At 37.2% G+C, this 17,697-nt stretch overlaps 1 protein-coding gene and 1 long non-coding RNA gene across 2 annotated transcripts in view; one reads left to right on the forward strand and one right to left on the reverse strand.

Moving 5' to 3' along the window:
* The first annotated feature begins 1,471 nt into the window (after window positions 1–1,471).
* ankha (ANKH inorganic pyrophosphate transport regulator a) overlaps window positions 1,472–17,697 on the forward strand; it is a 36,023-nt gene continuing 19,797 nt past the window's right edge. Inside the window, exon 1 of the mRNA XM_043226677.1 lies at window positions 1,472–1,563. The gene's annotated coding sequence lies outside the window, so the exon portion shown is untranslated. The remainder of the gene's footprint in view (window positions 1,564–17,697) is intronic.
* Window positions 4,156–17,032, reverse strand: LOC122329957. Its single transcript, XR_006247956.1, has 2 exons — window positions 16,601–17,032; window positions 4,156–5,997 (listed from the first exon to the last, which is right to left on the reverse strand). It is a non-coding gene; the product is annotated as an uncharacterized LOC122329957 (long non-coding RNA).

The following is a 17,697-nucleotide window of genomic DNA, read 5'->3' on the forward strand; positions in this document are numbered from 1 at the left end:
AGTATTTGATCGCTACATGTAAACGATATTATTTCCTGTCAAAAATTTGGAATTCTTCAGCTTTTAAGAACTGCCAGTTTCTCTAGAAATGGCTGGAACTAATGCGCGAAAGACAATCTCATTGGCTGGCGCTCGCGTATTATCATCCCTGTTTTGATTTCAGCAAATCAATTCGAGAGAACGCTGAAAAGGTAACTCAGCAGCTCATTAATCCTTAGTGCATTTAATCCCTTTTTTTTTATTAATCCCTTTTTAATAGAAACACTTAATGATAAACAAGCACCACCACCAGTCCTAATTCAGTCAGCATGACAAATGTGCATTCATACTTAGTAATTCCGATTACGAAAGTTCTATAAATTATAATAATATTATATTATAATTCTCGAGTGACTGATGCTATATGTCAGTAGATAAATAGTGTAGATGAATGTACAATGTTTTGTAATAATACTTTTGTGTCTATTTCACTCATTTAACATATAATAATGGCGACATACAAGTTTGGCATTTGAATTTTTTTTAAGTAGCACAATAGTTACTTTTCCTGGTAATTAATTTATTTAAAATTCTACTACTTGTGAATGGTGACTAGTAACTATTAATAATTAGTTTTTTTTGCAGTAACGTGCCCAACACTGGGAATCATACAGTCCTGCTCATAGTATTTTAACATGGGTCAGAAAAGACAACATAAAAACATATAGACAGAATATAAGGGGAAAAAAAGACCCGTGACGTGTGTAAAAACATCATGATACATCTCAGTTTCTGAGCAGCGTAGAGGACACAGAATTCAGACAAGATGACACTACGAGACCACAGATGCTATACTTCACTGTAGTTTTAGAATGGGCTGGGTCTCACTGCTCTATTTTAAGCTTGTCCTGACCTCAGAACCTAGTTTGAAAGCACAGTGCAATATTACATCAGACCAAAGTCTTCCAGTGCAAACATATTTGATTGCTGTCATATGATCAGATATATCCAACACCTGGAGTAATGAGAAACTGCCCTCAGTTTGCCTCACTTTCTCTTACAGAATTAAACGAACAGATCACTTCCTCTTACTCTTTTCTCCACGGTCTCACAGGGAGAACTGTGTCTTCCTGTAAGAGTGCATTAGAAACAGAAAGGTCAACAGGGTTACTGAGAGCTGTCAGGAAGTTTTGACCAAGCCAAACAGAGAGAAAACTCGACGCAAAAAAGTCTGCTCATCAAAAGGTACGTTTTCTTCTATAGTTAATCATAATTTGATCAAAGACCTCGATAAATGATCAAATAATTTCAAGCATCTGGATTTCTTTTGTCTGAACACTTATTCCCACCAGTTCTCGTCACTGAGCTTTTGTCTTACTGTCCTGTTTAAATGTGAGCGAAGAAAAAATACTTCATTCATTTCTTCTGGAGCCTTTGAACGCTCCCACAAGAGCACTAAATATTTACTTGAGGTGCCTCTGTTTGTTTAAAGTTGGGAGACACACCAGAGAAGCCGAAGAGGCCGGTTGTGGGGGAACTTGAGACAAAACACCTCTTTACTTGTGATGACTGCCAGACCACCAGGTTGGTCTCTCCCTGTCTTCCTTTAAGCGCCATCACCTCTTTGCCTCCTTTTGAGGGCATGAGGGAGTGTAGACCACAGGCCTGCACTAACACATCTCTCTCTTTTCAAAGAATCTATGCAGACTAAGCCTACTGTTAAAGTTTTATCTAGTCTTAAGGTTTTACATTTCCCAATCATGGTATGGAGTTCAAGATTAAACATTGCGTATGGCTAAATGATGGTAGTTGTCTTGTCAGTAAGCTCTTAAAGTACTTAAGATACAGCAATAGCTCAAAGAGTATATGGCGCCATCAATGTCAAGATCATATGTTTGATTCACAGATTTTACCTGATAAGATCTATATGAAGAATGAAATCTAAGTGCTTTGCATAAAAGTATCTGTCAAGTGCGGTTAAACAGGAGTCAATTGCTGAGAAAATGTTCATTTGATGAAAATATCAGGATGACAGCTACCTTGGAAAAATTAAGTAAGTGGAAGTAAAGGAAAGCATAGGGATTAAGCTGTACAACACTTTTAGACCCAGATTTCATTAAAAAAATACTAATTGCCTGACAATTTGTGCATTGAACACAGACTTTGCATAATAACCAGCAATTTGTGTACTGGGAGCAGCACAAACTGCCAAAATTGGTGAAGACATGCTTTTTTTTACATTAAATCAGTGGTTCCCAACCTTTTCTTGTTTGAGGCACCCTTGGAAAGCCTTTCAAAAGTTCCCGGCACCCTTATAAGGAAATAGATATTTAAAATCTCCGTAGCTTTTTTATTATTATTTATTTATTTGTTTCATTTCGAGAGTTTGCATGCAACAACACCTTATACCTAGTCCTAGATGATATGAGAATACTGTTTACACCAGTGGTTCCCAACCTTTTCTTGTTTGAGGCACCCTTGGAATTTTTTCCCCGAAATTTTGGCGGCACCCTCAAAAGATCTCACGGCACCCCTTAGTGCCGCGGCACACTGGTTGGGAACCACTGCATTAAATAATGGCAATGGGTTCATGAAGGTGTTCATAAATGACTTGTAACTCATTTACAAATGCATTATAAATCATTGATAAGCCTTAATAAATGCATGTATAAAAGGGTTATTTTAATCCAAATACCTGCCAAATAGTGAGCCATTTTACCTCACACATAATAAATGCTTAACAAATACATTTAATAACACCCGCATCAACTTCAAATCCCTGATGCTGGCCTACAGGACAATCACAGACTCCGCTCCCTTGTACTTACACTCACTAATTGAATCATATGTTCCCGCCAGGTACCTACGCTCTGCAAACGAAAGGTGTCTTTGCAGTGCCATCGCAAAAAGGTGCAAAATCACTCTTGCGCACCTTCACCTGGTCTGTTCCTCGCTGGTGGAACGATCTGCCCGTTGCCACTAGGGCAGCAGAGTCACTAGCAATCTTTAAAAACCAACTCAAAACTCATCTTTTTCGTTTACACTTGACCCAGCATCGCTAGCAATTTCTTCTTCTTCTCCTGCTCTTTCCTATCCTTTCCTTTAAAAAAAAAAAAAGCCTTGTGTCTGCGTTAAGTAAGCCAAGACCCCACTTAGAGCAGTTATGCACTGCTGCCCTTTTGTTGATATAAATTGCTTCTATTGCCTTCCTCATTTGTACGTCGCTTTGGATAAAAGCGTCTGCTAAATGACTAAATGTAAATGTAACACATATTGCACTTAAAACAAAATTTGATTCATGATCCAGCAAACATTTTACTATTATAGCAGTACTGAAGGGTGTTGTATTTATGGTTTTCTCATTTATATCTCATGACTCTTGTCAGAATCTACTCTGTACCTTCACGATGCCTATCCACAGCAATGATTAGAAGTGGGTGTATTTTGTGCCTTGATACAAAAACTACATTTTTAAAAAATATGAGTTTTGAAGTAATTAAGTAATACAGGATAAAGTCTGTCTTATTGTAAAACCATCCCTCACAACCTAATTTTCATTCACATAAAATTCAATACGCTGACTAAAGTTTATTGTGCCTCATTCATTGGTGCACATTATTTCACAAACCTTATTTAATGAATAAAGTAATTTTCCACCCTTCTTATGTTGCATACTTTAAATTATTCAGAAATACAGTAGAGTAGGTTACAAGGTCCTATTCATGATGACTTTAGATAAGGTTTAACTAATTTGCTTTGAGGCAATGACATAGATACATACATTTTTCAACAATATTGCCAGGCATCTTTGGGTAATGTTGGCATCAACAACCAACTAGGTGAGACACAGGGACTGCAACTGATTTAAAGTATCCAGATAGAAATTTGTTACCCATTCTCAGTGGGAAAAGTGCCCGAGCAACATTGCCTAAAAAAGTTGCTCAGCAAAATCGGTAGGACTTTTTTTTTGAAGAATTGCGTGTTGGCAAAATGCAACTTTGGTATCACAGGAATTAATTACATTTAAAATGTATTAGAATAGAAAACAATTATTCTTAGTAGGTAGTAATATTTCACAGTATTATTGTACTGCATTTGATTCAAATAAACGCACCTTTGATTGGCATAAGAGACTTGTTATAAATAGAATATAAATAGAAAAATCAGCCCCAAACCTTTAAATGGTAAGGTCAGTATTTATTTGTCCTAATCATCTTCCAGAGCAAAGCATATGTAATACAGCAATGCAGTTCATGACAATCACATTTCAAGACCATGTGCCAGTGTTTTTAGCCTGCTTTATCTGGTCTGTCAGACCTTAACTGTTATAACTGAGATCACCGCAGTGGGACAGTTATTCATGGGCCAGCACATATAATGATTCAGCATCAACTGAAAATGCTTTATCCCTCACTGCTCTCAAATATTTAACAGGGAGCTAATCAAATATTTAACAGACAACAATAACCTGGCGAATAAAATGTTTTCCTCAACTGTTAATGTTACGCTAAAGCACATAATGCTATTTACATTACCATACCCTTAAGTACCAGAGTATAACCATAATATGATATTTAAAATAATTTGGTTAGACAGTATTTAAAATAGATCAAAAATAGTACTTTAGTGTTATATGCACACTTTTCTTAATGATTTCTTTTCATCATTAATTACTAGAACAGTTTTATCTCACTTTATCAGTGAGAATTCCATGTGGATGTATGAAATTACATATTTAGTGTAACATATAATGGAAAAATACTGTATAGCACAATTGAAAACACATGACAAAAAGCCTCCTCTGTAAAGATAATTGCTTTTACAGTGTCTGTGGACATGTTGTTTCATGGATCAGCAGTTAATTCGATTTGTAGAGCCATTATTGAGGAATGCACTGACTCAATGCATCACAGTATTTGGCCTGAAGAACTGAGAATTATATACTGACAATGACTTCAATGCAACTGACTTTGCTCTCCTCGGAGCAGCTGACATGAAGTTATTTGCTAAACTGAGTTGTCAAGGCTCCATCTGTATTTTGTGCAAATGAATAGAACAATTGATGTTGACAAGTCTTAACAAGACAAAAATTCTGATATGAAAGCCATACAGTTCCCGGTCCGTCTCTCTTTTTTTCTGTCCTCCCACTCACCTCCTGTTCACTCGTACCCATCACACAAAAGCACACGGCTCGATTTCTTTATTGTTCCTCACACTTTCGCCCTTGTGCATAATCTCTCTCACACACCGTCATGCTGGGAAGCTCCAAATGTTTATGTCCCATCAGTCTTTTTCTCCTCTGACCCCGGCGAGCCCCCACAGAGCGACTTCTGACCTCCCACCTGTTACTTTCTGTCACTGAGTTTGAAAAATGGGCTTTGGAAGGACCAATTGAATTAAATATTTATTTATTGTTTTAAAAGGAATTAAACTCTGGCTTCATCATTGCAGAAGTTATGTTTAACTTTTTTTAGTTGTCTGAAATTAGTTTTTTCAATTTTGTTCTATGGCATAAAAAACGTTCTGTTTTAAAAAAAAGGGGCTACTAACAAGCAGCTAAACCAGACAGAGGCACAGAGTTTGGTTATAAAGGAAAGCTTTCCAGGTAGGCAGTATTGTTTGCTGCCGTTGTGAGGTCCATAGAACATCTGATAGTCAAAACAAAATACCGCTTGCATTACTAACATATGAAATCTTATATTTCATTGAATTTTTCACATCAACACTGATTAATAAATCATCGGATTATCTGTAGCTTTACGGTGACCCCGTATTGTGTAACATCCAGTCGATGTATTGCCTCCATTCATATTCTATAGGCAGCCCAGGCCGAACACTCGATCTGTTTACATTGAGAGCACAGATGTGGCGGTCATGTAAGGATTCAGTCTGCTCTCCATGAACTCAACTCCAGCAGGTTTCTCTGACATATTCAGGGGGACAGGGAGAGAGACTCTCTTCGAGAAGAATTAGCCAGATACCTCCCTCGATGGAATGTAGAGAAGACATGCAGCACTTCTATAAAGAGACAAAGAGATAGAGAAACTAAGACATAGACATAAGGAGAAAGACAACTCTATGAGACTGTCACTACTTCCATATGGTGGCCATTCTTCTCAGTGGGACTAATGAAAGGGGTAATAAATCCCTGTGTGGAACAGAGAGGAGAGGCAAGCGCTGAAAGAAGCCCTCAGATGGGGCACATCAGAACGTGTATCTCCTCTTCAGATGTTGGGCTTCAGGAAACTGGAAAGCACTGAACTCAATATGGCCCTGGGAGATTAGAGCACAATCACATTGAAGTTTTAGTGCAGGTATTGAACTTGTATTTAAGAAAAACTGCAGCTTTGCAGATATAAATGTCACTTTGGGAAATACCACATCAGTGTCCAAAGTCAAACTTGACTGATCTAATCAGGTTTTGCGTCCTCTGTTAAGATTTATTTATTTATATTCTGTTTTAAACCCTGTGACAGTGAGGTGAAACAAGATGTAAAGGCCTATAGTTTCCTATAAGTGGGACAGAATTACACATGTAAAGGTTATATAATTAATCAATGTCTCTTCAATGCAATGCAGTGTTAATCAATGCAATGTCTCTTTTTCACCAAATAGTGCAGGTACTTGGATGGAACAATCTGTGGACTTCTCAATACCAGCCCATATTTCCAAATTGAGAGACAAACAACGAAATATTGGTCTAATGTAAACCTGTCACAAACACACATGCATCTTTATACCATCTGCCTCTTTATTCCATCACAACTGGCTTTAATGAAAGATCCTGAAATGATTTAAATACATGAACAAGTAAAATTCATAGCAATTAATTCACAGTAGTATTTTATTTTTTAGATGGAGGGGAAAAATAGACAAAAAACTGTGAACTACAGTACTCGTAGATGTCATGTTCTGAGACTATTTTGTGTTTTCTTCCCCCTTGTGTTCTCCTTTCCCTTATTTGGTCCTTCCTGTTCCTGTCCTCGTTATGTGATTAATAGTTAATTAGCTCCCACCTGTGTTAGTTCTCCTTGATTGTTTGTTAATAAAATAAAAGCAAAATATAATACTTAATAATTACTATATTATAAAATGACAAAAGCAAAAATGACTAAAACTATAAATAAACTATAAAAAAAATAAAATCATAAATTAAATTACATTGTCACAAAAATAGTATAATAACATTTGTGGTCAAGAACTGCTCTCAACCATTCATTCTGTGATGACCAATGAGTTTTCAGGATACATTAAAACAAATTTGCTCACAAGAGTCATTGGTGTCCTAATATGACTGCATCGGCCTTCTGAACTTCACTTCTTTTCAGACAGATTCCTAAAACCCTCATAGTAGAAGAAAGAAATCAGACGTTTCCTTAATCACATTTCTTTGTAACTGTCATTCCTGTTCCAGGTCAAATTTCAGAGTCAACTTTTTCATACAGCCACTATCAGATAACAGTCCCAAACAAAACTTGAACAAACGTTTTATTGTACTGTTGCCTGATAGTTTTGTCACCTTCAAACGATGTAGGAAGTCATGTTAAGACATATTCCTATACACTATACGCACTGAGAAAGCACTATCAAAAAGGAATTCATACTGTTGTCTAGTTCATTATGGTGACCAGGCAAGTCCTGCCCCCTGCGTGTGTGCATCTGCTTTAGTGTGAAAGATTTCTCCTTCACACCCAAACAAACAAATTAAATTGGTCCACTTAATTAACACAATGAGCTACATGCTGCCTAGGGCTGTTGATTTAATTTCCCCTGATGTTCAGTAAGTTAGGAAAATTAAAAATGGTAATTATTTGTCTAATTGTGGATAACTACCTGATCAGTCTTAGATCAGTACCTTGACACCAATTTGTAAGTTTGGTTAACATAGGTTACATTCAATCATGCATTAATCAATAATAGAATAGAACTTATTTTCATTGCAAGAGCTTAAAACTGGGGTTTTCTAACTTTAAATACTACAAACTAATTATATATATATATATATATATATATATATATATATATATATATATATATAATATATATATATATATATATATATCTTTTTTTTTTTCATCACTTATGTACAAATTATGCTTAATGCTTGGTGTTAGGGTTTGTTAAAATACACGAGACATAGAAATAGTAATGTCAAACACAGCAATTTAAACGTTTATTAACCGTGAGAAAAGTACACAAAGCCTCTGCTGCTTTTCCATGTTACATAACCGTCAAAAGATTTTCTTTAAAATAACGCCCACTTGTTTAATATCTCATTTTTCCAAATGGATAAATGTTCTGATATCCTGTTAAACAGCCCCTCCTTTTTAGCGTGGCGTCTATGTAGGTCAGTTGTACAGTTTGGATTTGAATAACTCTTTAGTTTAATATTGCGTGTGTGCAATAGTGTGTAGTTCTTTGTCTGTCAGTGTCTGTTGTTCTGGCATGCAGTGTGTTGGCAGGGAAACAAACACACTTTTTGTAGTAGCAATGACTCATAAATTAACAGAAGCTGGAAAATGGGCCAGAGAGACCAGCCCATCGTCTTTCTATGGCTTTTTCAATCCATCTCTTTTCAACCTCTGCAGCTGCTGACTTTCAACTGGTTTGACTCACGCTTTCAGTCCGAGTAATACAGAACTCCTAAAGATGTAAGCAGTGTGTGCTGAAGATCTACCTGAATAGAACAGGCTATTTATCGCCAATGAATTTAAACTATTCAGTATCTAACCAATATATCTCTGTAACTTCCTTTCTTTCACTCATTTTCTTTAGCAATGACAATGTTATAGTTCAATGTCCCATTTTGTCCTCAATGACTGTTCTTTGTTGTCATCGGAGGATTATCTATTTTAACTTTTATTATCATTGCAAATTACATCACTATGACACGCCTCTACTGTGGGAACTGACCGGCCAATGAGAATTGACCTCAGGCTAAACCCTGTTAACACGAAGGTGAGTGAATGGAGAGAAGATTAGGAGAGTTTGAACTTGATTTCTTTGTGTCAAAGGGTGTGGGAAAATGCAGATGTCTGCCTGTGGAAATGTTATGTCACAATTTTAAAAATCTAATTTAAAAGAGAAAGAAAGCTTCCACAATTCAGTCCACATTTAGAAGGCATTTTTAAAATGTGTCTTATGTCTTAAAGGGATAGTTCACCCAAAAATAAAACTTCTGTAATTATTTACTCGCACTCATTTCCCTTTTCAAACCTGTCTTTCGTTCACCTTTAGAAAACAAGCAAAGATATTTTTGATTAAATATTTAACTTTGACCTAGAGGTACTTCCTCGTTTAAGGCACAGAAAAGTACCAAGATGATCAACAAAGTAGTCCATGTGGCATCGGTCTGTCAACTGTACACTCTCAGAAAAAAAGTACAAAAGCTGTGACTGGGGCTGTACCTTTCAAACAGGTACATAAATGGACAATTTTGGTGCAAACATGTAACTTTTGAAAAGTGTTCAAGAATACACAAATAAAACAAAAAAGTATATTTTTCCTTATTTTCTTCTCTGCTGTTTCACTTCTGGATGTGTGTTCACAAAGAGTGGTGGCTCCAACCTAGATTCAGTGTGATGAAGTTTCTTTGTGCAAAAAAGTATTTTTATATCATTGTAAAATTAAAATTAGCACATTGATTACTTTGTCAATTATATTGGTACTTTTCTGTGCCTTAATCTGGGCAATATGCTTGATGCCTATTGGAAGGTGAGAGAGCCCTCATACTTCATCAAAAAATATGAAGAAAAATATTCAGATGATGCACGAAAGTCTTATGGGTTTGGAACAACACGGTGGTGATTAATTAATGACAGAATTCACATTTTTGAGTGAACTATCCCTTTAAGGCCCGTTCACACCAAGAATGACAACTATAAAGATATTGTCTGTTTATTCAAAGTTAACATTAATCTGCTGCTTTAAAGTCTCTAGCTTGCAATAGCAGGATTGATTCTGATTGTGTTATATTGTGCGTATATTAACAATTTACAGCATTCATACTGTTCACATAGGCAGCATATTAGTTCCCTTTCAATCAGTCATACCATCATTCAGCAAAATTTGCATACCTGACCACACCTAAATAGGCCAATGCAGCATTTTATTCCCATCTTATAGTCCTTGTTGTTAGATCAATGACACAGGCAGCATAACTGATTTCTCAACTGGTGCTTGAGAAAAGGATGTGTTATCAATTGCAACATCAGCTGAACCTGTACCTCCAGGTGCAACGTTCCAGTCCGACACTGACACTGAGATGGTGGTTGTGGTTACCAGAGCAGCTGAGAGCACTGGGCTATACTGGAATCCTCCAGTTTACCCCAAGTGCTCTTGGCTGGATGATTGGTTGCTAAGGTCTAAAGCAGGGGTGTCAAACTCAATTCCTGGAGGGCCGGAGCCCTGCAGAGTTTAGATGCAACCCTGCTAAAACACATATACTATGTATGTCTGAAGTACTTGATTAGCTGGATCAGGTGTGTTTAATTAGGGTTGCATCTAAACTCTGCAGGGCTCCAGCCCTCCAGGAATTGAGTTTGACACCCCTGGTCTAAAGTCACGCTCAGAAGTGCACAAGGAGTTGATGAAATCATGGAACACACCTTTCTCTGCTAGAACACGGTGCACTAACCCTTTTTGCCACTCTCAGTGGATGTTGAGCAAGGGGGTAAATTGAGGTGGACAGAGTGATTGAGAGCTCACTTCTATTAAGAGGGTGGGCGGTTTGCAAGCCCTCTTTTTTGCGACAAGATATGCGTCATACAGTTCAACATTCACATTTTTCTGAGATCTTGGTTTGGATTTGTGCCCAAGGTTCCCTCTATTCCCTTTAGGAACCAAATAATGATACCGCATGCTGTGGGAAAACCCAGACCTGTCTCTATTTTGCTCACTGCAAGCCCTGTGAATCAATTTGGAACACACACAATCTCTAACTGGATTGTGGATGTGATTTTCATGGCTTATCAGGCCAGAGGCTTACCATGCCCCTTGGGAGCATGAGAGCCCACTTGACCAGGGCCATTGCAGCTTTGTCAGCTTTGGCAAATGGTGCCTCAGGAGCAGACATTTGTGAAACAGATACACTAGGGACTAGTTTTATTACATTTTTGGAGGTATGTTTTGTGGCTGTTCGGAATTCAAATATTAGGGAAGTGTCACTAAAGGTTAATGCTCTATCACATCGAAAACACCAAACCCAACCCTAGTGTTAAATGCAAAAGTAATATCTAATTTCCTAAAGCAAGCATGCTATTTTAATTTAACTTATTTAAATTTCTTGCTGTTATGTCAATCCATAATTTCAAGGGATTTGTACCGGAGCTCTTCATCACCCTAAAGCAACACTGTATCGTGTGTGCTACAACGCAAACCTATACTGAATTAGAAACTCTTGCTGTGTATGTGACAAAAAACATTCAAAAGTATCAGCTTTCAAAGTTGTTTTGAAGTCAAAACACAATATTCTGCAAGTAACTGTGTGAAAATTTGACTTTATTAATCAAAACTCTGTACCTGTGAAACATACTTTGCATGAAAAAGAATATCAGTCATTATTTTTTTCCTCCTTCTGTACCAAAACAATAACTGTGACATTAAAACGTTAAAATTAGCAATGTACCAAACTACCATGATTGCATACCGTTACACTCCTACACACATGCGGCTTTGGGCCACATATTTTTTTTAGCTTCCACCAAACATTAATAAACCATAGTAGATTTATTTAGAACAGGTGTTCTCAATTCAAAGGAGCCCAAACATAAAAACACTGTATCTGGAGATAACTGTCATAAAATGGCTTTGCATCCTGCTTTGCTAAAGCTTTAGGACATCTGGGACCTGATCACACTGATGATGATGCAATGTTTTCCAACGTCTTAATCTTATTACTTATTGTTTACATAAATGTTTACATTGTTTAATAGGAGTGGGCCAGTGCCACCCCTTAAGTATCCTTTAGCCACTTAAGATCACATTTTTTTCAGTGTAGAGCTGCAGTTGTGTTCTGCAGCAGAAATTCTGTCATTGTAAAAGCACAACAGCCGTCTGCTGTTGCCATTACACTGCCACTTCACTTACACACTGCTTGTGCCTGCAGTGTTAAAACAGGCCTTAGTCAGTATGTCTGTGCTAAAGCTCAGCTCCCTTAGCTGAAACTAATCCCACAGCGCTCATGGTCAGGTTATCCCAGGTCAGGTGCACTACAACCTGCAACATCAGATGCCTGCTTATTCCTCAAACACCAGTTGCTGTTTTTAATATTAAGAGTAACTTGTATAATGCCAATATATTTTACAAGGATTTAAATGCAATCACCACTAGCAATATTTGTCCCATCATAGTGCTGGGATGCACAGTATTACCTGACCCGATTTCTCATGGTACTAACATCAGCGTGTTTTAAAACTGACGATAAATCAATTTTCTTAACTACAAGCAAAAAAATTCCATATTGCCTTGAATTGCTGCATTTGTGTACGTTTGAGTCAGTTTGACATCTTACATACTGTCACAAGCACTAGTCTATACTAAGTCTTTCGCAGCTTACATTCAACAGTCATACCGTGGTACCTATTGCATATACAAGCACCCTTTTATTTAAGCCCAGGACAGACATAAATAGTCTCCACTGCAGAGTACTGACATATCACAGAACGCACAGTATATAACCATAATTCAGTCTATAATTCTGAAAACAAGCTAGTTTTTAGAGCGACTAACACAGAGGCTGACATCACAGAATGTTTCCTCAACAGCTGTTCGTGAAGACAGGCGTGTGCTTTCGTGTGTGTGTACGCGCCTGCATGTTTGTCTTGGGGAGGTCTGCTTAAATATTCACAGAGGTGCCTTACGCTCCCAGACTGTAAATGAGCAGGCTTACAGCGGGAGTCCTGATCTTTGGTGGTCCGAACATGTCTCTTTAAGTGTGTAAATCTGGATGGCTTAGTTTTCCAGTGCTGTTTTTTATGCCTAGAATGCACTCCTTGAACGCCAGCTCTCACACAGCTAACACGACCGAGAAAAAGCAGAAAGCCACTTGGCAGGTTGACAGCACAGGGTCAGCAGGGCCAGGCAAAACACAGACGCCGCCACCATCGTCACTGCCGTCTGATGGAAAGAGTGAGAAAACAGAGAGAGGAATAGAGAGGGAGGAAGAAAGAGAGAGCATGCTCGCAACACGATACATTCAAAATGATTTTGCCTGTGTGGCAAAATTACGCAATTATAAACAATGCAGTTTTATTAAGTTTCTCAAAGAAACCTGAGAGCACATTTTCTTGTGACTGAAATGTTATTATTGCCTCTGTGATTAACTACAGTAACAAATACAGCTTTAAAGTTGAAAAGTTCAGTTTATTTCCATGAGTAACAGTTCAAACTGTCCGTTTCAGTTAAAATGCTTTTTTTTACCACCACTCAAAAATATTCCTGTGTAGCATTTTTCATATATTTAAAAGTCTTATTAAAACCTATATAGTATGTTCTGTTGCTTATTATTGCGACATATTATTAGAATTATATTGGTAAAATATAGTAATAGTATTAGGTATTAAATATAGTATTAAATAGAAAAGTATTAAGTATTAAGTATAAGCATATACTTAAAAAATGTTTAGCTTTCTTTTGGTTAATTTAAAGAAAACCAGCATGGAAAATATGCTGGAAAATCTAGCATAAAATATATATATATTTTTTTATTATTAAACACATTTAAACTTTTAAGACATTCCTGATTAAATGCACCAATATTAGGTTGTTCTTTTAAACGTTCTATGTATCAAAAAATCTTGAAAAAAAAATGTATGATGGTTTCCACAAAAAATATACACATATTAAGCAGAACACACGGTTTTAACATAATAATAAGCAATGTGTTTTGAGACAGAGTATTAGAATAATTTCTGAGGAAGAGTGGTGCTAGCCACTTTTATTACAGAAATACATTTTAAAATATATTCCAATAAAAAGCTTTTTCATTTGTAAATAAATCTCACATCTATCTATATCAAATAAATATATGGCAAAAGACAGCAAAGAGAGTGTGTGGTAACGTGGTTTTAGGCAGAATGAAGAGTGATGTCAGCAGAAAGTGATGTCGTTGTTTACAGGGGCCAGAGTTGAAGGGGGCGGGGGGGGGGTTAAAGAAGGAGACGGCGAAGACAAAGACAGACAGTCCTGTAGTGTGCTCAGATCTTGCCGCAGTAGGGACCTCCATTCCAAACTGGGGGGAGGGATTACATAACACATGGAAAACCATCCAAGGAAGGAAAACAGGCCGGCCTCTGTGTTGCCAAAGGAGCCTGTTCCACCCTCTCTCACAGCCTATAACACAGCTGATGGATCCAATTCATCTAAACTGCAGTTCAACAGAGTTCTTAGAGTCCGCTCTCAGAAGTCACATACCAAAAGTTATACACAGAACAATGTTTAATAGAGTTTGTTCCCCGAAACTGACATACTAATGAAGATCAGATGAGAGTTTTTTTATAAAGTTTGCAGCTCAAAGTTAAATGTGAGCAGTTACCCATGCAAACTGAGCAGACACAAAACGTTTCAAAAAGAGCCATCTGTATAACTCACCGATACTTAAATTTGAGTATAGTGGACGTGTGCTAAGAGCAGCACTTAGAGGAATGTACATTTTTGCTGCCCAAGATCAATACACATGATCAATAACGACAGCGGCGAGAAAACAGCAGTTATGAAAGCATCTGGTCATAGGGATGTGAATGTCTGCACCGGTTTCATGTTTATTTCAATAGATTTCTTTAATGCAAGCATCTGTACAGTATTAAACCCGATAAAACTGTGTCAGTTAGGATTACAACTTTAATTATTGTTATCAGACAGCTGAGATCGGGTTTTCTGACCGCAACAGAAACAAAGTTTTCCATAAGAAAAAAAAAAGACAGCATCAGAGCACATCTACAAATTCAGATGGCCAGAGCAAAAACTCTTCCTCAAAAAAATCTGCAGGAAGCACACCATCATTAATGTCCGCATAGCACAAATTCCCAATGTTTAATATTTTCAGTTCGGTTTGTTCAAAGTTTGAGAAACATTAATGATGGAAGCACCCACCATTATGTTTAATTTGCTACAAGGACATATTTAAGTGGCGCACCAATATGCTTTAAGTGTGCCAAGTGCAGCAGGTCAATGAATAAAAAGCGTCTGCCAGTGTATTATTTACTGCTTAGAACATCTATTAGTGATTATTGGTTCCATTTGTGGGTTGCAGCAGGCTAAAATACAGTACATAATTACTAATTTGAGGCCCCATGGGTGTACATTTATATTTACAGCAAAAACAGTAGACTGTTAACCGTGGTCTTCACTGCACGGTGTACCTTTGTCTCAGACTAACCCTGAGGCCGGGACAGACCTTGACTGTGTGTTAGTGTGTGGTCTACCTCCCTCAGTCAGACTTGTACTGTCACTGCCAAGGGGAACCATGTGAACTTGGAGTAGGATAGGCCAGGCCAGGGGAACCAGTTTCGTTTTCTACTCACGAGCAGTTGCTTACTTTTATTACTATAATGGAATACTTATGAAAGAGCCTTAAAGATATGGCTTTCCTCTCGCGTTCAGCTCTTTTTATGCACACATTGGGTGTTTAATATTACAGAGTGACAAAATGTGCAGAACTAGTCTAAGCTGTACATACAAATCTGAGCCAACTTGTGCAACACACCTTAGCAGTGTACACCTGTTAGTCAACTTCATTAAGGCTCTGCAAATATGTATCAGCTGACAATACAATTGAAAAATTAAACAGATATGGTGCAGACTCTTCTATTGCGCAGAAATATCATGCCCTGGGACGAATGCTTTGATAATGCGTCATATGAAATTTGTTTACCAATGCAGAATGCTTTCAGGCACTTCTCCGAATATTTTATATATGTATGCCTTTTTAAGGAATATGTTAGAATGATTAAAAATAGAATAATCAAGCTATTGAGAAGAAGAAGAATTTAGGGACGCCGGAAATCCTTTTATATAAAACAATGAAGGTGCAGCGACGGTGCAGTGTGTCTGCACACAGTTTCTTTGTTAAATGACATACAGACAAAAGAAACTCAATCCGAGCAAACACACTGCAGCTGTTTTCTTAAAAACACGTGTTTCTGAATTATGGCAGTTAAAGGTACTTAATATTTTTTTTTTTTGGTACCAAATACTTTTAACAATCTATTAGACAAGATGACATGTTATGGATTATAAATTGAACAGATAAATAAAATCAAATCTCTGTTTTTTAGCAGGCATGAAATGTAAAATAATAAGAATAACTAGACTGAAAAAAAAAATGTTACAAGAAGTCTTTATTTGAAATTTGGCAAGTATAAAATTACTCTGCCTCTAGCAGACTGACATTAACTAATTACTTGGCTCATAAATAGTGCATTCCTATTTGCATAATGTGAATATGCATTATAAAACTCTTCGTGTCAGCATATATGCAATATAGCTAATACCATGCACATATGCCCTATTGTCAAAGAATGAATTTGTATGCTTCAATAACAAGATGAACACACGTGTGCTTTTAAAACAAAACAAAATCTAAATTATAACGTAGGGTAATGGAAAATAATGCAACACCTACCCCTTTTGCTCCAGATTTGATTATTTTGTTACTGATATTCCATTTCAGGTTGGAGTTATTCTTTGGGTACTTCGTCTCGAGCCCTTTTCCATGTGCTCGGAGCACGCGCTCCACGGCACGCGCTGCGTACAGTCACATACAGTCCATGACGTCACACAGCCCGAACACAGCGGCGTCGGAGGGGGGAAAAAAAAAATCACTGCTTTGTTTAGTCGGCATGGAAATAGATCCTTGCGAGGCTAATACCCGCGTTTAATCGAACTCAGCGATGAGCGTTTGGGGAAGAGAAAGAGCACGCAAAGGGTTGAAGTGGCAATCCTTAACGCTTGAATTGTCTAATATAATATCGTAATCATACCTAATAAAGATTCAGACGTAATAGATATAATAATCATAAATGGTGATTATATGCGTTTATATTAACATAGGAGAGTGATTCGCTATTAAACATTAGTAAAGTGTAGACAGAAGATTATTATTGGGCGGGGCGTGGTAGGGACGTCTGACTACGGTTGAAGCAACCGACCCCAAAAGGAAGTCCACCCTATCTATCTATCTATCCCCAATCTATCTATCTATCTATCTATCTATCTATCTATCTATCTATCTATCTATCTATCTATCTATCTATCTATCTATCTATCTATCTATCTATCTATCTGCCTGCCTGCCTGTCTGTCTGTCTCTCTATCTGATCCTCTGTCTATTAAAATATATTTATATATCTCAAGCAAATGCAATTTTTGTTCCTGAAGATGTACAAAATGTGTCACAATTAAACTAAATTACAAATAAAACTAATTAGAACTACAGCACCAAAATAATACACTGAACTAGGTTCATGTTGCTCATAGAGCATCTCAGAGCATCTGCTGTGGACGTGGAAAAGGTTTGCTAATGCAGGCTGAGCTGTGTTTACCGAGCTGTAAACCACTCTGAAATCAGTGCAGCATCACTGCAGGCACATTGTGGACAGCGTGTGAGTTATAGATTTTAAAAGAACGGCGTTTAGATTTTAAAAGGTGTTTCAAAAGGACAGAGGGTGCGATGTGTTATTGAAAGTATAGAAAGTTTGTCTAGACTAGATCGAGGACTGT

The sequence above is a fragment of the Puntigrus tetrazona genome, chromosome 24 (genome assembly GCF_018831695.1).
Source record: "Puntigrus tetrazona isolate hp1 chromosome 24, ASM1883169v1, whole genome shotgun sequence".
NCBI classification, from domain to species: Eukaryota; Metazoa; Chordata; class Actinopteri; order Cypriniformes; family Cyprinidae; genus Puntigrus; species Puntigrus tetrazona.